This window comes from Vombatus ursinus, unplaced genomic scaffold, assembly GCF_900497805.2.
Source record: "Vombatus ursinus unplaced genomic scaffold, bare-nosed wombat genome assembly UNPS02014847.1, whole genome shotgun sequence".
In the NCBI taxonomy this organism is placed as follows: Eukaryota; Metazoa; Chordata; class Mammalia; order Diprotodontia; family Vombatidae; genus Vombatus; species Vombatus ursinus.
The window spans coordinates 10,885,273-10,905,661 of NW_020954625.1; positions in this window are offsets into that span (position 1 = coordinate 10,885,273).

Here is a 20,389-nt window from a genome sequence, read left to right on the forward strand (position 1 = left end):
AAAGAGGCATGTTTAGGCCTAATCTTAGGAAAAACTTCCTAACAATGAAAGCTACCGAAAGTGGAGTAGGCTACCTCAAAAAGTTAGAGGTTCTCTCTCCTGGGAGGCCTTCAAGCAAAGGGACCACTTTTCAAGCAAGGCATAGTGGCAATTCCCTTGTTATATAAGTTGGACTAGGTGGCTGCTGCTAACAACATCCCTTCCCTGCAATTCGGTATTTTATTAAATGTCAGTTGTGTTCAAAATATTATTCTAGATGTTGGAGAAGATACAAAGAATAAATTAAACATAGGCCCTGTCCCCATTATGTTTAGAGTCTAATATATGGGGAAAATCAATACAGAAATCTATTTTGTAAATACATAAGTACATTAAAGAGTCATAAAGAAGTATAGTCAAAAAAGAAGAAATTAGGCACTAAGAAGCAAGCCAAAAGTTGCAAAGATAAAAAACTATGAGGGCTAGAAAAGAGTTGTTAGTTTGGGTAATTATAAGGCCACTGGTAACCCTTGAGAGAAGATTCAGCAGAACAATGGGAATAGAAGCCAGACTACTGGACTTGGACCACCTTTTCAAGAAGTTTAGCAATAAAAGAGAAGAGAGGAATGTGATTTGAACTGCATTGGGATGGATGGCCAAAGAAAAGTCTAGGGTTTTTAGGCTGGAGGAACCTGGACATATTTATAGCAGAGGAAAAGAAAGTAGTGGTTAAGAGAGAGCTTGGAAGTCTATGAAGGAGGAAAAGTGACTGCTGGAGTCAGGTCCTGAAGGAGATAGAGGCAATGGAGTAGTGAAAAGTAGGGATATCTCCTCTTCTATGAGCACAGGGGAAAGAGAAGAGATCAGGAGATAGTACTGAGAACTTTTTTAATAATGGAGGATCATAAAATCATGGCTTTCAAGTGGGAAACAACCTCAGGAGTCACCTGTTGTTTTATAGATGAAGAAACCAAGGCACAGAGTGGTCATACAGATCAGAACAGAGCCAAGATTTGAACCCAGCTCTTCTGACTCCAAAATTCTGGGCTCTTTCCATTGCAATATGCTGGAGAATTTAAAGATGCTCATATCAAATGAACTTAGCCACTTCCCAGCAAAGTCACTCCACATGATCTTCTCATGAAAATCCTAAAGAACAGTTTACATCATGTAGGCTGGATTTAGTAGATACCAAGACCTTGCAGAGGCAGCTAGTTGAGTCAGTGGATAGAGTGCAGGAAATGGACTCAGGAAGACCTGAAATCAAATCTGGCCTCAGACACTTACTAGCTATGTGACTCTGGGCAAGTCACTTAACCCTGTTTGCCTTAGTTGCCTCATCTGGAAAATGAGCTGGAGAAGGAAATAGCAAACCATTCCAGTATCTTTGCCAAGAAAACCCCAAATGGGGTCGCAAAGAGTCAGGCATGACTAAACTGACTGAACAAAAAAAAAACTAACAAGCCCTTCCAGACCTTCCTCATCAAATAAGGACTCTGTAACATGTTGGTACATCCTGCCCTGTGGCTACTTAGGATCAGATAGAAGGGTAGAGAATAAAATCACCATTCGATAAGAACATGGGCATAAACTCTGAAAATTCTGGCAGCCCTCCTAGGATCCTGGAGAAAAGAAAGACACATTGTACCCAGGAAGGATGCCAGGCAATCTCACTCTTTTCAAAGGCCTTGATTGCACAGAATTTATGAGGGCTAGCGCAAGGCCAGAAGGTAGGAGCTTCTTTCCCCCATGTCATACTTTCATGGAAACCAAAGAGACTTAAAAGTCAAAATCAAGACACTTGATCTTGAAATATCTTTATTTTATTGATGCTGCCAGAAACTCAAAGATTCACCTTTCTTCTAAGTTCTTGGTTTTACAGCTAACAGTTGTTTCCCAACAACATGACCCATTATGTAAGGCAGGAGGGACACATTGCAGAAAACTTAAAATTGAAGACAGTTATTAGGAAGGGGGAAAATGATAGAAAGGAAGGAGGGAAGGAAGGAAGGAGGGAAGGAAGAAAGGAGGGAAGGAAGAAAGGAGGGAAGGAAGGAGGGAAAGAGGGAAGGAAGGAAGGAAGGAAAGAAAGAAGGGAGGAAGGAAAGAAGGGAAGGAGGGAGGGAGGAAGAGAAAAGAGCATTATTGAACCATGAAAAAATATATACAGAAAAGAGCAAAACTTGTAGGAAGGCACAGATAAGCAGGGAAGTGCTCATACTATGGTTGAGGACAGGGACTGTCTTTTGACTCTTTTTGTACCCCCAGAGCTTAGCACAGTGCCTGGCATACAGTAGGTGCTTAATAGGTGCTTGTTGATTGACTATAGAATTCCAATTTTTAAATTAATTTATTTATTTTTAGTTTTCAACATTCACTTCCATAAGCTTTTGAGTTTTATGTTTTCTCCACTTCCCTTCCCAAGACAGCATGCAAACTGATATAGGCTCTACATATGCATTCCTATTAAATATATTTTCACATTAGTCATGTTGTAAAAAAGAATTAGAACTAATGGGAGGAATCACGAGAAAGAAGAAACAAAACAGAAGAAAAAAAGGAGCAAACAGTACGCTTCGATCTGCATTCAGATTCCATAGTTCTTTCCCTGGATGTGCATAGCATTTTCCATCATTAGACTTTTGGAAATGTCTTAGATTCTTGCATTGCTGAGAAGAACTAAGTCTATCAAAGATAGTCATCGCACAATGTGGCTGTTACTGTGTACAATGTTCTCCTGGTTCTACTCACTTCACTCAGCATCAGTCCATACAAGTCTTTCCAGGATTTTCTGAAGTCTGCCTGCTCATCATTTCTTATAGCACAATAGTATTCCATTACAATCATATACGACAACTTGTTCAACCGTTCCCCAATTGATGAGCATCCCCTCAATTTCCAATACTTTGCCACCACAGAAAGAACTGCAATAAATATTTTTGTACATGTGGGTCCTTTTCCCATTGTTATGATCTCTTTGGGATATAGCCCTAGAAGTGCTAGTGCTGGGCCAAAGGGTATGCACAGTTTTACAGACCTTTGGGCATAGTTCCAAATTGCTCTACAAAGTGTTCAGATCAGTTCACAACTCCACCAACAATGCATTAGTGTTGCAATTTTCTCACATCTTTTCCAACATTTATCATTTTCTTGTTTTGTCATGTTAGCCAATCTGATAAGTATGATATAGTACCTCAGTCATTTTGATTTGCATAGAATTCCATTTAATATATACTTTAACAAAAGCAATATGTAGGTGATTGAGATTTAGATTTCCCTACAATCTTTTTTTTTCCTTCACCATCTCTTTGTCGTTGTTCAGTTGTGTCAGATTCTACATGACCCCATGGATTTTGTTCATTGGATTTTCTTAGCAAAGATACTAGAGTGGTTTGCCATTTCCTTCTCCAATATGTTCCCATTTTACAGATCAGGAACTGAGGCAAATAGGGGTTAAGTGACTTGCCCAGGGTCGCACAAGTAGTAAATATCTGAAGCTGGATTTGAACACAGATCTTTTTTATTCCAGGCCCAGTACTTTAACCACTGTACCTCCTAGTTGCCTCTCATCATCTCTACCAATGCACATAACCTCTTATACCTTGTATCATAGTTATTTTTCCATATGTCTAATTTTCCCTCCTAGATTGAAAGCCTCCTGGGATAAGAGACTCTGTCTTCTTCTTTGCATTTCTCCCAACATGTAGCATGGAGTTGACCCTCAGTAGATTTTAATCAATTGAATGAAGAAATAAAGAAATGGTTGTGACTTTTAGCAACTATAGCTCTTTATATTTACATCAATATGATCCTTAGAAATTAAGTGAAAAAGACACTAGAGATGGGGGTGAGGATAAAGTTGAGACTTGGGGGCAATGTTCCTTTCCTAATACTCCTGAAGACCCCAGTTGCTTGGAGCACCAATTAAAGTTACTCTACAGAGGTTTTTTGTCCCTACCACTGGCAACTCCCTCCTTCTTCAGAGCTCCAGCTGTTCTTAATAGCTTAGACTTCATATTGTAGTGAAGAATAAAGACAATTTACTTAAAATAGGAAGCACTGTGAAAGTAAGGAAATAAATCATCAATCAGCACTCCTAACTCTTAGGGTCTCAAACGTCTCTGTAATGCATAGATATAAACAAAAGATTCTAGAAGGTCATGGGAGGGAGAACTCTCTTGGGGGTGGTGGGAACAGAGGAAGGAATAGGAGATCAAGGAAAGTTTCTTGGAAGAAATGGCATTTGAGCCAGACCAGGAAAAGTAGACAGAAATTAGATTGAACTGTAAGGAAAGAACATTCCATATATGTGAGAGATCTGGGCTTTCCATAGGTGACCATTTATTTTTCCTCCTTATATGACAGTCACAAACATAAACATTTTTATGGCACTTGGCAGATTCAAATCACTTTCTTCTACATTACTTCCTTTTGTCTTTGCAATAATCCAATGACCCAGCCAGTTTATAGAGAATCACTCAGCTGGGACTTAAGTTTTGAATTTTTCCCCAATAGTTGAGAAGATTAAGTGATTTCCCCAAGGTCACACCAATAATAACTGACACTAGCCTTGCTCTAGGTCACCCAAGTAGTAATGACCCTTATCTCCTGACTCCAAACCTAGTCATTTTTATGCTAACCCATGCTTTCTACATGCAGCATGCTTCCTCCTCAGTGGGTCTTGCCTAAGTCAAGTTTATTTTTTCTTGTTGCTATTGTTGGTGATGGTAGTGGTGATGATGGTGGTGGTAATGATGGTGATGGTGATGTTTTTCCAATGCTTTATAGACACGTGCTTTATGAAAACTCTCCTAGCGATGTGCCACAGTGGAAATATCAATGAATACAACATCAGTAGGCCTAAATTTAATTCCCACCTCTGATACTTATTTGCCATATGACCTTGGACAAGTCACTTAACCTCTCTGGGATTCAGTTTTTTATCTATAAAATAAGGGGATTTGACTCAATGACATTTGAGGTTTCTTATTGCTTTAAGTTTGTGATCCATGTTGCTGATAATCAGCAATGGGTTGGCTTATCTCTTATAATGAATTTACTGTTGTTCTGAAGGGGCTGATACAATTTTGTTCTAATCATAGTGCAAGTGAGCAGTAAAACAAAGCTTGCCCCAGAAACATTTAATTTTAAAAGCCCAAGAGAAAAATTAAAATAAAATCAGACATCCTAACAACACTAGATCAAAACAGTTAGAGGTCTACCAATGTTCCAATTGTCCAATGATCATCATTCCCATAAATTCCAAGGAAAAAAAGAAGGAGTTCAGGACCTGATAACTTCTATCACAAATAAATTCCTAGTTTTCAGCTGAAAGTTTATTTATCAAAGTTACCATTTTTAAATAACATTCATGGAGGAGCAAGGTCGTACAATAAAAAGAACCCTGGGTTTGAAGTCAGGAGGGAGTTGGGCTCTAAACCCAGCTCCAATACTTACTAGCTGTGTGTCCCTAAGTGAGTACCTTGACCTCTCTGATCCCATTTCCCATCATAAAACTGATGATAATAATTCCTACACTACTACCTCACAGGATTTACATCTTACAGAAATGTGAATTATTATTTTCATCTATTTCCCTGGAATATAAATAAAGACTTCTCAATCTTGGGAGAGTACTTGGTTAGATAATCTGAGTTTTAACTATCACTACCTCTGTATTAGAAACCATACTTCTATTAATTCAACCTAAGATCTCATTTGTTTTAGTTTGGTTTGGACTTTTTGGCTGACATCATGTTTTTGACTGACATTGAGATGGTAGTCCACTGAAACCTACAGATTAAATTTAGTCAAGCTTCTCTCTAGTAATGCCTTTGCGATTTTACACTGGCATAATTGATTTTTTAGCCCAAGTGTGGGACTTTACATTTATCCCTATTAAATTTCATTTGATTCAGCTCAACGTTGTAACCTTTGGAGGTTGGGGTTTTTTTTTTTATCTTCACTTTGTCATTCAACATTTTAGCAATCATTCCCAAGGCACTGATGTTTTGGTTGACCTCTAGTGGTTGGTTCCTATTATCAAACACTGCGCAAACTTCCACTCTGTTCATATTTTTTTAGGAATGAGCTCTCCCCATTCTTCAGAAGCATCTCACAGTCACATGCACTACCTCTCAGCTTGCCAACCATGAGATGCAGGATGGAATGGCTGCATCCTGAAGGTGACCTGAGGATGCTCCAGTAAAGTAAAAGTCTCCTCCTGTGATACAATTACCAACCCCCTTGGAGCAGCTGGTATGAGGGGAGCATTGAGCACTGCCAATACCAGATAATTTTGTGGAGTCATCAAATTTAAGTGTGAGTTCTAGCAGCTCAGAGTTCTGTACCACTTACCGCTCACTGGCCTATCCATGGCATTGGTAGGATAAATGTTATGACACCCCCACTTTCTAATATGTCTACACTGACCTGTGCTGGGGGGTTAAGGTAGGGGACATTGTGGGGAGGGGGAAGGGACAAGAAACCAGGTAACAAGCCCTACCCCTGTAGATAATGACTATAAAGGAGAGGCAACTGCAAGGAAAGCCCTGAGATGCTTTGGGCTAAAAAACTCTCCCCTTCCGACTTTCAGGCCACTTCTGAAATGTACCTCCAGAGGCTCACACTACCATTTTCCCCTCTGGTCCATACAAATGATCTCCAAACTTTTTTATCTCATATACCTATCAGTAAAATATGTTTGAAAATGAATCCCCAATATGTTTATTTATTTACCAATTACATACATAAATTATTGTACTAATAATTTTGTGTACTAAAACATATAAATATAGAAATTTAAAAAGGATGAGACAAAGATGAAATATTATTTGATCCTAGAGTTAATAGGGAAACACTAGAGTTTTATTGATAGGTGATTGACATGATCAGACCTACACTTTATCAAAATCATTTTGGCAGTTAAGTAAAGAATGGGTTGGAGTGGAGGCAGGGAGACTAATTGGGGGGCTACCTCAAGAGTCCATGTAAGAGATAAGGATCTGATCTAGAGTAGAGACTATGAGAATAGAGAGAGGGGAACATATGCGAAAGAAGTAAGGGAAGAGGAAATAGAAACTAGAAGATTTTGCATCTAGTTGTGTATGTAAATGTGGGATAAGGGTAAGTGAAGAAGTAAAGATGTCACCAAGATTGTGAAGACTTGGCTGCCTAGGATGATGGTAGTATCCTCAACAGCAATAGGGAAATTTGGAAGAGGGGTGGAGTTAGGGTTAAAGGCAAAGTGTTATCTGCTATCCAAAAGATGATCCATGCCTACTTGTCCTATACAAGTCACTCTACCCCACCCAAAATAAAAAGGGAGGGTGGCAGAGTTGCTTAGACACTAGTTGCTGCCCCTACATTGAGAAATCACCTATAGGGAGGCTTAACAACTAAACAAGGCCCAGCTGTCAAGAAGCCAAGTATGAATTTTAAGCAGAACTCCTAAAAACAAATTGTTTAAACTCAACCAGGACCCACCTGATATCTGGACAAGATTGAAAGCCACCTACACAGAGTGATTTCTGGAAGTTAGAAAGGTTAGGGCACCAGTGGGGGAGGGGATGGCAGATAGATGCAGAAAAAGCCTTTGACAAAAAAACAACTCCCTGTCCTATTAGAAACACTAGAAAGCATAGAAATAAATGGAGCCTTTCTTAAAATAATAAGTAGTGTCTATCTAAAAATGAGAGCAAACATTATCTGTAATAAATATAAACTTGAAGCCTTCTCATTAAAATCAAGGGTGTAGCAATGATACCCAAAGGAATACAAATAGTCAATAAGGAAACAAAACTATCACTTCACAAATGACATGATAGTATACTTACAGAATCAACTAAAAAGTTAGTTGAAACAACTAACAATTTTAGCAAAGTTGTGTGATATAAAATAAACCCATATAAAGCATTAGCATTTCTACATGCTACCAACAAAACCCAGCAGCAAGAGATAGAAACAGAAATTCCATTTAAAATAACTAAAGACAATATAAAATACTTGGGAGTCCAGTTGCCAAGACAAACTTGGGGATTATATGAACACAAATACAAAAACTTTTCACTCATAAAGACAGATCTAAAAAATTGGAGAAATATTCATTGCTCCTGGGTAAACCAAGCCAATATAATAAAATGACAATAATAATTAAGTTAATTTACTTATTCATTGCCATACCAATCAAACTGCTGGAGAATACTTTTATAGAACTAGAAAAAGCAAAGACAGAATTTATCTGGAAGAACAAAAGGTCAAAAATATCAAGAGAATTAATGATAATATGAAGGAAGGTGGCCTAGCAGTTCCAGATTTCAAACTATATTACAAAGCAGTAATTATCAAAACAATCTGGTACTGGCTAAGAAACAGAGTGGTGGAACAGTGGAATAGATTAAGGACATGACACACATAGTAAATTACCATAGTAAATTAATGTTTGATGGACACAAAGATCCAAGTTTTGGGGATGAAAACTTTCCATTTGGCAAAAATTTCTGGGAAAACTGGAAAGCAGTTTAGAAAAAAATAGGCATAGACTAAAATCTCACACCATATGCCAAAATACGGTTAAAATGTATAAATGATTTAGACATAAAAGTAAATCAGAGGAGCATGGGAAAATGTACCTTTCAGATCTATAGATAAGGGAAGAATCTGTGGCCAAATAAGCAATAGAGAGGATCACAGGAAATAAAATACATAATTTTGATTACATTAAATTAAAAAGTTTTGCAAAAACAAAACTAATGCAGCCAAAATTAGAAGGAAAACAGGAAACTGAGGAAATTTTTTACTGAAAGTTTCTCTGATAAAGGCTTTATTTCTCAAGTATATAGAGGAAGAGAGCTAAATTTATAAAAAGAAGAATCATTTCTTAGTTGATAAATGGACAAAGGACATGAACAGGCAGTTTTCAGAAGAAGAAATCGAAGCTATCAATAGTCACATTAAAAAGGCTCTAAATCACTTCTAATTATAGAAATACAAATTAAAACAAGTCAGATACCACCTCACTCCTATAAGTTTGGCTAACATGACAGAAACAGAAAATGATAAATGCTGGAGGGAATGTAGAAAAATTGGGATGCTAATGTTTTGTTGGTTGTGAACTAGTACATCCATTCTAGAGAACAACTTGGAACTATGCCCAAAATGCTATAAAAGCATGCATAACTTTTTACCCAGCAATCCCACTTATAGGTCTATATCTCAAAGAGATCAAAGAAAAGGAAAAAGAACCTATTTGTAAAAACCTATTTATAGCAGCTCTTTTTGTGGTATCAAAGAATTGGAAATCAAAGAGATGTCCACAGGGAATAGCTGGATAAGTTGTGGTATATGACTGTGATGGAATATTATTGTGCTATAAGGAATAAGCTGGACAGTTTCAGAAAAACTGGGAAGACTTATGTGAACTCATGCAACATGAAGTGAACAGAACCAGAAGAACACTGTACACAGTAACAGCAATATTGTAGGGATGATCAAATGTGAAAGACTTAGCTACTCTGATCAAAACAATGATCCCACACAATTCTAAAGGACCTATGATGAAAAACGTTATCCACTTCCAGAAAGAGAGCTGATATACTCTGGATAAAGCACACTTTTTTTTAATTTTATTTCTTGTTTTATTTTTGTCTGTGTTTTTTTTTATTGTTGTTTAGTCATTTTTTAGTCATGTCAAACTCTGTGACTCCTTTCAGGTTTTTCTTGGCAAAGATATTAGAATGTTTTGCCATTTCCTTTTCCAGCTCATTTTACAGATGAGGAAACTGAGGCAAAAGGGGATTAAATGATGCCACAAAGCTATTAAGTGTCTGAGGCCAGATTTTAACTCAGGAAGAAAAGTCTTCCTGATTCCAGGCCTGCCACTCTATCCATTGTGTCACCTAGATGCTTTGTAACATGGCTAATGTGGATATATGTTTTGTATGACTTCATATGTATAATTGAGATCAAATTGCTTGCCTTTTCAAGGAAGGGGTAAGGATAGAAGGGAAGGAGAGAATGGGGAGAGAATTTTTAAATGATTATTTTTAAAAATTCTATATAAATGGGAAATATGTAATGACATGAAATTATATTTTAAGAGGGGGACTTAAAAACATTCATCCATTTTAATCTTATTTTGGTATATGGTGGAGAGCAAATACTTAGTGTGCCCTTTCTTAGCCCATATCATTCATCTTCATCCAACAACATTGTTCAAGCACCTAGTTGCCTAGAACACAGGGCTAACCCTTTAGTTCTTCTGGGCCTCAGGTTTCTGCTCAGCAAAATAAGGAATACTGACCTGGAAGAACTCAAAGATCCTCTCTTGTTCTTAATTCTTTTTCCCTATGAATTTTCTCACTCACATAAAAGTCTATAGATGTAATGCCAAACATCTGGACATTTAAGAAGTATTCAGAAGCTGGGCAGCATTTTTCTTTGTTCCTCAAGATGTTTAGTATCCTATTCACTAAAGAGAGGTGGATGTCCCTTGACCACCAGTAGAGATATTCTTGAGAACTACATAATTGGGAGCAATATTTAAAGCAATATATTTCTTGAAGAATGGCATATGTATAAATGTGTACGTGAGATAGAAAGAGAGAGAAAAGAAGATGGATCAGAAGAAGGAGAAAGAGGAGAAGGAGGAGGAGAAATAAGAACAGAAAGATGAGGAGGAGGAGAGAAGGAGAAGGGCCCTAGTACTACCTCTGACTCATCCTGGCTATGTGGAAGTGGGTAAGTCACAATCTCAGTGCTGCCAATAACTCTACAAGAATATAAGCTCCTGATCTTCATCCTAGTGGAGGGAATTTCCACTCATAGTGTTCCCCACACCCATGAGATCATAGATGTGAGCACCACTCCCACTGACCCCATCACCAAAAACAAAGAAGGAATGGAGGAAATGTCACCTAGCATCGGTCAAAAAGGAAGCTCTTGGAAGTCTGGAGATTTTCTCTTCCAACCAAAGCTACAGCAAGACTGCATTAATCCAAATGCCCATTGTTTGAACAAGCTGATCATCTCACCAGTGGCCCAGCTCAATGTCGCACTTGTCTTTTCTATCTACAAAGCAATCTCCAAGTGAGTTCATATTGGACTCCAGGCCCTTCGACTGTTAATTATATCTCCAAAAGAATATCTAAACCACCTAAGACAACAAATGGTTTTCAAGCTTCCATAAGCACCATTAATAGACAAATGATATCATGTGCTAATTAAAAATCATCTGCTTATTGAAAACAGGTCCACCAAGGGCCCAGACAAAGTAGCACTCTATTAGCAATGTTGTTCAGTCATTTTTTCAGTCATATCTGACTCTTCATGACCCCATCTGGGATTTTCTTGGCAGAGATACTGCAGTGGTTTGACATTTCCTTCTCCAGCTCATTTTACAGATGAAGAAACTGAGGCAAACAGGGTGAAGTGACTTGCCCAGGGACACACAGCTAGTAAGTGTCTGAGGCCAGACTAGAACTCAGGAAGATGAGTCTTCCTCTGTCCACTGTACCACATAGCTGCCTTTATTAATGATAGCTTCTGTCCAAAGTCTTTCTTAACTCCCCCAGTGTTAGTATTTTGTCCCTCTGCATATTATCTTGTACTTAATTTATCTATTAAATGTTGTATTTCCCTCAGTGGAATGTAATCTTGTTGAAGGCAGAGGGTGTCTTTCATTTTGTTTTGTATATCGTGGCAGTACCTTGAACATTCTAGGTGTTTAATGAATGCTTGTTGAACTAAATGGCAGTCAAAAGATTCATTGCAGTGACCAATTTTGGTCCCCCAAAAAACATAGTCAAATACACATCTTTCCTCTATATGGAGAAATAATGTACTATGGGTGTAAGGTGTTGCATACAGGCAATCATTTTGCTTAAATGTTTGTCTTTGTTACAAAGGAAGGGTCAATAGGTACAAGTCACAAGCCTGACACAGACTGGCTTGGTGACCTTTAATAAGTTACTTAACCTCTCAGAGGTAGGCAACTCTCCAAGACTATGTCTTGAAGAGAAGGTGCTGACCTAAATTAGTGGAAGGAGTTTTATCACCTAGGAGTTTGCCATACCAATGTAATCATGGGTTCAGTTTTTATCACTATTCCTTTCCCCTAGAAAAAACAAAAGATAAAATAAATAAAATAAAATAAATGCCCATTGAATTGAATTAGCCTAGCTACTTTTACAGTATGTACCTAAAAGAAATAGAACTACCTTTTTAAAGCATATCCCATCATTCCAATTTTTCTGCCTATTATAACTAAATGTAGGGAGACAGTGTGATGAAGTATTTATAGATCTGGCTTTGGAATCATGAAGACAAATTCAAGGTCACCCTGTCACACAAAATGCCTTTAAGACCCTGGGCAAGTCCCTTAACTTTCCAGTGCTTCAAGCAGCTTTCTACAGGATAAGTTGCAGAAAAGGAACCAGAGGAAATTCCCAAGCAAAGTTCCTTCCAATGATGAAATCACAGATCTAGGAAAAAGATAAAATAACAAAATGTTGAAACAAAAGGGTTCTAGGGCATTATCTGGCACCTTTCATTCTGATTTCTGTTCATACCTGTCCTGTAATCCCAAAAAAAAGTATCCAAAGATTGTCAGTAGTGAATCACAGCAGTAAGAAAAATTGATGTGTGAAAGCAAAGCCTAGGCATCTGATGTTTGCTCAAACTGTGTGATCTGAAGGCATCACTTTACTGTTTCAAAGCATTGAGCCACTGGCATGTGCTCACCCCATCCATTCCCAAGGGGAGTTACATGAACATCTGTCTTATGTCTGAGCCTTCACCTACCAGAAGGCTAAAAGATTTCAGAATGGCAGAAGCATAACATTGTTCATCATTTCTATTGTTTCTCTCTTTGTTTGAAGTAACATGCAGGGCTTTGATGTTCTGGTTCAGAAATGTCCCAGACAACAAGCAGTGTAGATGAGAACTCTTAGGGTCTCAGAGTTAAAGGGATCCTTGAAGGTTATCCATAGAGCCCTGGGATTTAGAACAGGAAGGATACTTAGTCCCTTGTAATCCAAATCCCTCTTTTACAGACAAGGAAACTAAGGCCCAGAAAGTTTAAGTGATAGATTCAAATTCACATGGGTAGATTAATGGCTAGCATTTAAGCGCATGTTAAGGTTTGCAAAGTGCTTTAGACATGTCATCTCATCTGGTCCTCACAACAACCCTGTGAGGTAGCTGCTATCATCACCATTTTACAGATAAGACAGAAAAGTAGCAAGTTCAAGGCCAGGTCCTGTGATTCGACACCTCACATTTATCCTATTACATCATAAATCCCACCCAACTTTCCAACCCATTTAGAGAACCTGTCTGTGATAACCCTGATTGACATGCAGCTTTACATTCCATCCTTCCGTGATACTCTTATCTCAGAGTTAATGGATAAATTACCTTTGAACTGAATTAGCCATTTAATCAAACAACTGTTTTTGCCTTTCTTCACCCAGCCAGATGTTTGGTAGTACCAACCAGCTGTTTTATTAGTATCTTGTTGACAGTCTGAGCTCTTAGATGCTTGATTTCTGTGACATCACAAAAATCATGAAATCAAAGAATTTCAGAGTTGGGAGAGACCTCAGCAGCCATTGGGCCCAACCCAATACCTGAAAAGGAATCCTCTCTATGACATGCCCAATAAAGATCAGCCAGCCTCTGATTGAGGATTCCATTGAGGAGCCAAGGCAGCCCATTGCACTCTTACAGAGAGGTCTGTTAGGAAGATTTTCCTGACCTCAAATCTAAACTCACCTCACCACAGTTCCTATTCATTGTCCCTAGTCCTTCCCTCTGAGGTGAAGAGAACAAATCTAATCTCTCTTCCACATAACATCCCTTCAAAGACTTGAAGACAGTTCTTATGACTTCCTCACCCCTCTTATCCTATGTCACCTGCCTGGCAGACAAGCCTGCCTAGCTGAAGCCAAGGGACACCCTGATGGAGAGACAAGAGGTGGCATGTGTCAGACAGGTCAAACCACCCCCACCACCTTGACCACCACCTCCCCTCAGACCACGATGGAGATAGCCTAGGACCCTAGGTTCAAGAGCCTTGGGAGAATAAGCTGGTGAAAACCTGATTGAGATGGCTTATGTTTTTATGTTTAAGATTGCTAGCAACTCAAATTCCTTAGGAGTTAGAGAGGAGTATGATCAGCCACATCTGAGAGCCACTCTATTTTCCCAGAGAACTCAGCCTACCTCCTCATTAAAATATCCACCAATCAGTATTGCACAGGGATGTCCCAATGAGGCACATGCAGACCAATCAGAAGGAAGATACACCCAGGTATAAGAGGCCCTGCCAGTCGTCACTCCAGGTCTATGGCACAAGTAGAAGCACGCCATAGACCTGTCCTTTATTATCAGATGGCATGCCCCTATTAATAAATGATATTACTCTCAGAGAAATGGTGTCATTTTATTTATTGGTCAAATTTCCCCCACAACACTTGGTTTGGCTTCTCAGTCCACAAAAACACCCAGAGAACCATTTTCAGACAACCTGGGAAAAGGAAAGGGAAAGGGAACAAGCATTTAGTAAGCACCTACTATGGGCAAGGCACTTTTCAAAAATCCTCAGGCAGATATTTTCAGATAACCTGCTCTCTAACTACCTCCTCCTTATTTTGAACTTGGGAAGTAGATTGTTTATAACCAAGTGTGAGACTCTGCATTTGTCCCTATTGAATTTTATCTTACTAGATTCCATCCAATGCCTATTCCCCATTGAAATCTTTGTGGATCCTAATTCTGTCATCCAGTATATTAACCATTCCTCCCAGCTTTGGATCACCTGCAGATATGATGAAAATGCCATCCATGCTTTAATCTGAATCAGTGACAAATGTGCTTGCCACTCATTGCTTTCTCCAGGTCAATGATAAATGTACCGTCCATATATTTCCCCATGTCAATGATAAAAATATTAAACTACATGGAGCCAAATGCTGATTCCTGGGGCACTCCACAGTAGACCTCATGATAAATTGACAATGAATCCTTAAAGATTACTCTTTGTGTCCAGCTAGTCAACCAATTCCAAATATACCTACTGGTCCTATCACCTAACCCACATCTCTCCATGTTTCCTAAGTCTAGGATGACAAATTTCATCAAATACTTCGCTAATAAACTGTATCTTCCACATTTCCCTGATCTGCCATTGAGTAACCCTGTCACAAATGCTCTAGATATTTACTAATTAAGAATATATCCATCATATAAATTTTAAGTTTTTTAAAAAGGCTTAAAAAATCTAAGTCCAATTTTATGCATATGGGTCTAAAAGCAGTAAAGTAGGGGAGATAAGGATGATACAACCAAAAAAAAGAACTTTGTAAGTATCTTTATTTGTGAATTTTAGTTATTAAATAAATACAGGGGTTTGTTTGTTTTTTTTTTTTGCTTTTGTGGTCAATTAGTCGTGCCCAACTCTCCATGGCCCAATTGGGATTTTCTTGGCAAAGATACTAGAATGGTTTGCCATTTCCTTCTCCAGATCATTTGACAGATGAGGAAACTGAAGCCAAGAAGGTTAAGTGACTTGCCCAGAGTCACACAGCTAGTCAGTGTTTGAGGTCAAATTTGAACTCAGGAAGATGAATTTTCCTGACTCCAGGCCCAGCATTCTATCCACTATATCACCTAGCTGCCACAAGTAAATACAATTTGAAACATTTTTTTTTAGAAAGAATGCATTCTAGACTTTTGCCAGAAATAGAAGTCAAGTCCACTAGGCTATAGTTTGCAGATTCTATTCCACTCCATTTTTTTGATGATCTTCAGTAAGTCAATGTGTCCTGTGTCCAAGATGGCCAACAAGTCTCTGTCTGAAGATTTCTAAAGATATAGAGCTCAGGGGACAGAGCCAAGATGGCAGAGTAAAAGCAGTGACTTGCTTGATCTCTCCCCCAAATCTCTCTAAATACCTGTAAAAAATGACTCTAAACAAATTCTAAAGTGTCAGAACCCACAAAAAGACAGAGAGAAACAAATTTCCAGCCCAAGACAGCCTGGATGGTTGATTGGAAAGGTATATCATGCCAGGCTAGGAGAGAAACACAGTTCGGCATGGGCAATGCAGGCAAAACAAGCCTCAGAGAACCTGGGGCAGGCCTCAGGGGACTGAATCATAGGCAGCTGTGGTAGTTTCCAGACTTCTCAACCTACAAACACCAAAGATAACTTAGAAGGTCAGTAGGAAAAGTCTGTGACTGTGGTGAGAGAGAAGCTCAGTCCCAGTCCCAATCCTGGCTGCAAGCCCTGCTTCTGGAGCTTCCAGGTCACAGACTGAGGGGGAATTGAGTGGCTGATCAGAGGGGGGTTGCAGAGATCTCTTTGCCAATGCTCAGGCAGGATTCTCTTGCTTTCCTTGTGCTTGGATCTGGGTCACAGTTCTGGGTGGCAATCCTGGGGAGGGGGAGTGCTGGCATGGTGGAGCCTGTGCCTTGGTGGAGAGGGAATCCTCCTCACAGTTCCAAGGCAGAAAAGAGTGTTTGTGGTCACTCACAGACCAGAGCACAGGCCAGGAAAGGAGCAAACACCTCGCCCCTTAACATAGCACCTTGGGAGAACTGAAAACTTACATGTCCCTAGAATTATTTCTGAAAATAGCTGTACAAAACCCCCAAAGCTTGGGACAGTACATTCTCCACACTGGAAGCAGATGCCTATCTTAACAAAGAGTTTAAAACTGAAGTAATTGGTTGGGATCATGAGCAAACAAAGGCACAAAAAATGTCAGACCATATAATCTTTCTTTGGTAACAAAGAATATCAAAACATACAACCAGAAGAAGACAACAAAGTCAAAGTTCCTACATCCAAAGCCTCTAAGAAAAATATGAATCAGTCCCAGGCCATGGCAGAGTTCAGAAAGGATTTTGAGAAACAAGTAAGAGAAGTAGAGGAAAAACTGGGAAAAGAAATGAGAGTGATGCAAGAAAATCATGAAAAACAAATCAACAGCTTGCTAAAGGAGACCCAAAAAAATACTGAAGAAAATAACACCTTAAAAAATGACCTAACCCAAATGGCAAAAGAAATCCAAAAAGCCAATGAAGAGAAGAATGCCTTCAAAAGCAGAATTGGCCAAATGGAAAAGGAAGCCCAAAAGCTCACTGAAGAAAGTACTTCCTTAAAAATTAGAATGGAGCAATTGGAAGCTAGTGACTTTATGAGAAATCAGGACATTGTAAAAGAAAACCAAAAGAATGAAAAAAAAAGAAGACAATGTGAAATATCTCATTGGAAAAATAACTGACCTGGAAAATAGATCCAGGAGAGATCATTTAAAAATTATTGGACTATCTGAAAGCCATGTAAAAAAAAAGAGCCTAGGCATCATCTTTCAAGAAATTATCAAGGAAAACTGCCCTGATGTTATAGAACCAGAGGGTAAAATAGAAATGGAAAGAATCCGCCAATCACCTCCTGAAAAAGATCCCCAAAGGAAAACTTCTAGGAATATTGTAGCCAAATTCCAGAGTTCCCAGGTTGAGGAGAAAATATTACAAGCAGACAGAAAGAAACAATTCAAGTATTGTGGAAACACAATCAGGATAACATAGGATTTAGCAGCTTCTACATTAAGGGACCAGAGGGCTTGGAATATGGTATTTTGGAGGGCAAAGGAGATAGGATTACAACTAAGAATCACCTACCCAGCAAAACTGAGTATAATCCTTCAGAGGAACAAATGGATATTCAGTGAAATAGAAGACTTTCAAGCATTCTTGATGAAAAGACCAGAGTTGAATAGAAAATTTGACTTTCAAATACAAGCCTCAAGAGAATCATGAAGAGGTAAACAGGAAAGAGAAAATCATAAGGGACTTATTAAGGTTGAACTGTTTACATTCCTAAATGGAAAGATGATATTTGTAACTCATGAGACCTTTGTCAGTATTAAGGTAGTTGGAGGGGGAAAAATTATATCTATAGATAAATTGGTAGATAAAGGGCACAGGGTGGGTTGAAGATGAATGAGTGATATCTGGAGAATAAAATTAAGGGGTGGGAGAGAATCATACTGGGAGAAGGAGAAAGGGAGAGGTAGAATGGAGTAAATTATCTCACATAAAACAGACAACAAAAAGCTTTTACAGTGCAGGGGAAGTGGGGGAAGGTGAGAGGGAATGAGTGAATCTTATTCTCATAGAATTTGGCTTAAGGAGGGAATAACATACACACTCAATAGGGTATGGAAATCTATCTTACCCTACAGGAAAATGGGGGGGGGACAAGAGAGTAGGGGGATGATAGAGGGAAGGGCATATTGGGGGAGTGGGTAATCAGAAGCAAACACTTCTGAGGAGGGACAGGGTCAAAAGAGAGAATAGAATAAATGGGGGGCAGGATAGGATGAAGGGAAATATAATTAGTTTTCCACAGCATGACTACTATGGAAGTGTTTTACATAACTATACAAATATAACCTGTAAAAAAATGAAAACAAAAAACAAACAAACAAAAAGATACAGAGCTCAAATTGTTGGAAAGTTTGGTCTTCCTTTGAGCCACACTCTACCCCCACCCTGTTATTCCCATTCATTGGTCCTTGTTCTGCACTCTGGAGACTCCCAGAGCAAATCTTCCCCCTTTCCAACATGAAAGCCTTTCAAATACATGAAGCAAGCAATCATACACCTTGTAAGTCCGCTCTCCTCCAGGCTCAATATCCCCAGTGACTTCAAACCTTTCTCATTAAGAACTACCCACAGTTATTATTGAAACAATATGTTCTCTTGGTTCTTACAAAATATGTGGGATATAATTGGGTTGGTTCTAAAACAGACCCAAGGGCAATAAAACTTACAGCCTGGGTAAGTCCTTTGTACAAGTTAGAAAGGCAATCAGTCATCTATCTAGTGTGATTTGAAGGGAGTCAAAAGGACCCTACCCAAAAATGCCTCCTTCATTAACCTGAAAGTTCCATATTGTTCAAAACATTTAATCAAAGCATGAAAGAGCTCTGTTAATTTGAAAATATTAAGTCATCATGAGCTACATTAATCCCTTAGCATAATGAAACGTGTCATTTAGCAAAGCCGTGAGGGGGGTGGGACATAGACACAGGTTCCAATAAATCTGCTGCCAGCCTGGGGTGAGTGATTTATCTCTCCTGAAATGGCCTTGTGCAAAATTTTCAGAGTGGAGGCAGGAGTTAGGGCTAGCAGTGTGTTAAGGACCTTATTTCAGGGGAGGGATCAGAAGGAAGAAGTCTAAAGGGCAAGGAGAGAACCAGATGAGGCACAAGAGTTATGGGGTGATAGCACAAAGGCATTGGACACTTAAGGAAAAGATAGTGAAGAGGAGCCAGAGTGGTCTTAAAGACCAACTGTACCTAATTTGCAACCTCGGCAATGATTGGTCATGACTGTAAGGCTGGACTAGCAGTTTATATCCATTCCCTTCATATTTAACATTATGTCTATACCCATAGCTAAAGGGCCAACTATTTGTCTAATTCTTCAGTCACACTTCTTTTGATTGATTTTTTCACTGAATTAATCAAGTATTTAATAGAACCAACCAGCTAATCAATGCATTCTTTCATATTACAACATATTGGAAATTATGCCGAGACTAGACAGACAGACAGAAACAAACACAGAGACAAAGAGAGATAGAAGGCCTCTGTTAAATTGAAAATTATGAATATATGTGTATATATATATGTCTATATGTATATGTACATATATGTGTGCAAATATGGGGCAGCTAGGTGGCACAGTGGATATAGTTCTGGGCCTGGAGTCAGGAAGATTCATCTTTCTGAGTTAAATCCAGCCTCAGACACTTACTAGCTGTGTGACCCTGAGCAAGTCATTTAACCCTGTTTGCCTCAGTTTCCTCATCTGTAAAATGAGCTGGAAAAGGAAATGGCAAACCACTCCAGTATCTTTGCCAAGAAAACCCCAAACGAATTGCGAAGAGTCAGACACAACTGAAAAGAACTGAACAATAAGCAATATAAATGTATGTTTGTGTGTGTGTGTCTGTTATATGTATATCAACCCTATTCAGCATTACCAGCCCTAGGCCTTGGTTTTCTATACTCTAGGTTATGCTTCAGACCCCACTGATCTCGAATGTGCACAGCAACAGGAAAGATAATAACCAAACAGTCCCCTTCATCATTCACATATTTTAAGTCTCGCCAGAGGGAGAAGAGCACATGTGGGCAGCATCAACTTGCCAATGTCATGTGTTCCAAGAATGAATTGTCCATTTCCAAGTGACTCCAATCCTGATCTGAGTGCCCCCACAATGATTCCATACTATGCTTATTTCTGTAATGTGAAATATTCCTGAGGCTACTGATGGACGGTTGACTCATTCCTGTTTTTGTTCTGGGTAGCTAGGGGAATATATACATCAATAAATT